The sequence below is a fragment of the Hylaeus anthracinus genome, unplaced genomic scaffold (assembly GCF_026225885.1).
Source record: "Hylaeus anthracinus isolate JK02 unplaced genomic scaffold, UHH_iyHylAnth1.0_haploid 12002, whole genome shotgun sequence".
In the NCBI taxonomy this organism is placed as follows: Eukaryota; Metazoa; Arthropoda; class Insecta; order Hymenoptera; family Colletidae; genus Hylaeus; species Hylaeus anthracinus.
The window spans coordinates 15,684,138-15,687,137 of NW_026534349.1; positions in this window are offsets into that span (position 1 = coordinate 15,684,138).

The following is a 3,000-nucleotide window of genomic DNA, read 5'->3' on the forward strand; positions in this document are numbered from 1 at the left end:
ATATATATTATATATATAATTATCGGAATAATTGTACAATAATCAATAATCGGTTATATATACTGTTATTGTAAAATGGGAACGAGAAAACGAAAGATTGTAACTAATTCGAAGAGCAAATTTCTGTATTTCGGGCATCGTTGTTCGAGCCATTGGTTTAAATTACAAGTATATCATTTCTAATTGTACCATAATCCGAAGTTCTATTCAATTAAACACGATAGCTTCATTTCAGCAGTAAAATTATCATTGTAATTCGTATTGACCGTTTCAATCCGTTCGCATCCCTACATTTCTATTCAAATTCCACTAAGAAATTCACATACGAGACAGGGCCCGTACGGGACTGCTGCGACAAAGACCTGACCTTGCCGATAGGCAAGTAAAATATATATATAAATTCATTAAATAAATTGCTGTGACGCGTGAGCTTCGTCTCTTTCTCTGCATCACACGTCACAGAACACAGTAATCGTGAGAAATTTTTCTATATCGTTACATCTGTTAGCTGGAGTAACTAAAAACTAATTTCTGATAATAGTTACATTAATTATTAACAATATTTGTTCAAGCAATGACTGAGAATATGACTGCTGTAATATTACACCGTATGGATAGCGGTAGATACTGTTTCTAAAAATATTCAAAATCATTACTAACCAATAGATAACTACAGTGGGTGTAGAAAGTATTCGTACACTGATCAATTTCCAAAAAAAACTATGTAAAATTGTAATTTATTAACTTATTTTTTATAAACAATGACATTCTATATATTCTCGGAAATCTGTAGAATAGATAGATTACAAAAAAAATAGCTATTTATGAAAGTTGCGAAATTAACAAGAAGGAAACAATTAATCGATAGAAATGTCGAAACAATAAGTATTCGCACAACTGTTTAAAAGTACTTTACTGGAAATTTGATGTTTTCTAATTCGCACGGACCAATAAACTAATGTGTTTACGTTACAAACTCTACTGTAAATGGTTCGTCATAAGAATCGTACAAGTACTTATTGCTTCTATATTCTTATCCACTTTTCGCATTTTTTTTGTTAATTTCACAAATTATATTAACTAATAAATGTTGTTTGGACTATATCTATCTTAGAGACTTCCGAGAATATGTAAAATATCATTGATTATAAAATAAAGAAGTGAATAAACTATAATTTCACGCAAAAATATGTTGGTAAATTGATCGGTGTACGAATACATTCTACACCCACTGTAGCTCCTGATTTCAGTCAGCAACCAATTACGTTTCTTTTGAGTAGCTTCGAGAATGTATATGTACGTGTGTTAAATATGAACCAGAATGATTCCAATCTAACATTGCTTCGCATCACGTAATAAATAGAAACAAAGTGCGCTTTAGCACTTTAAACGAAAATAAGATACCGAAAAAGTTCCAGGCGATCTTGGGACGTAACACAGCTTCCCCGTATCCGCGGTCCAGTGGACGAAAGTCCTGGATCGTTGACGATCGATCGTCGCTTAGGATGAATCGGCGTCGCATTTCTCTCCGGGTGACAGACGGTGGTTTTTTTTTCGAGGGGTCTCGGTGAGCGATAACGAACTTTGGCAAATTTAGCGCGCATCCGTCGTAGCTGGAAGCCCGCGCCGCTTAACCCGAATAAATAGGGATGTTCCGCGTCTGCAGGAAAATAGTATCGACCATCCTTTCCAGCTCGTCGCACCGGCAACCTCCGACTTCCGTCCTTCTCTTTCCCTTACTCCCTCGTTCTCGTCCTCGTCCTCGTCCTCGACGTCGCTCGCGCCCCTTCGTCTCAAGCCCTGTTGCACCACCACTTCGAGCAACCTGACCGTCTGAAACGTAACCTGCCCAGGGGTGGCAGGACGGTGGAGGGAGATGGAAGGGACGACAGAGAGGCCGAACTCGAGGGTGTAGCTTTCACGACCTTTCCGGGCTACGGAGTTAATATTTATCGAGGCTGCCTGTAATTTTCTTGGGAGTTGGCTGTGGGCGGGAAGGGGGCAGGGGGCGGCTCTCTCCTAACCGAGGGACTGAGCCAAAGGGGAGAGAAAATAATTAAGGTAACTCCCGACCAGTCTCCGTGTATTCGGCGATACGATACTTTTTTTCTTTTCTCCGTTAGACAGAGATGGCTGTTTCGCTATTTCAGTTTGCGGCGTAGGCTCGCCAGGATCGTTTCGACACGATCGTTTCCGGTTATTGACTCTTCCCTCCCCCATCCTCGAACCTTTTTGTCAGGATCGACGCAAGTAATAGAGAGTCCCTCGTTCGCGAATTTTACGAGCCCGCGTAACGCGGGAAGGTACGACGACGGTGGAGCTCTCGCTCCTTCCTTCGTCTTTCTTTTTCCTTCTGCGGAATCTATTCGTATTTGCAGAGGTATCGAGGACTGTTTCTCCTTTTTTCGCTCGGCGAACGGTGTACTTCCCCGCGAGATATCGACGACGCGACTCCTGATCCCGTGGTGTTAGCTGGAGCGCGAATCTAAGCCACTATCCGAGAGAAAGAAGAGAGATCCATCGTGCCGTCGTAAAACGTAGGCGAATATGATACACGACCGAACCACCATATCTCTTCGCCGTGGCAGCTCGATCTACCGGTTTTACGTTCACCGTAAACGCTGCTCCTCTCCGCTCTTTCGAGGAGACTCGGAGAAACAAGTCGCCCACGTCGAGACGGGACGTTGTCTTTCGTCGAAACGCGATACTCGCAGCAGCATCCTCGAGGATCGATGCGCGCCCATCCGCTGACTCGTTATCGCGGGCGAGATAGAAACTAGTTATCCTCGTTTCGTTCCGCTTTTGTTTCCATTGGAATATACAGTCAGTCCCATAAGTATTCGTAACCTCTATATCTATCGAAGAAATTTGTTTAAATTAAGTGACAACTTTGGTGTTTCCGAATAAATGTTTCATTATAAATATATGTATGTGCAAAGTTTAATCATGTATATATTTACAATAAAAAATTGATTTGAGTCGTCGAGCCTATCATTTAAT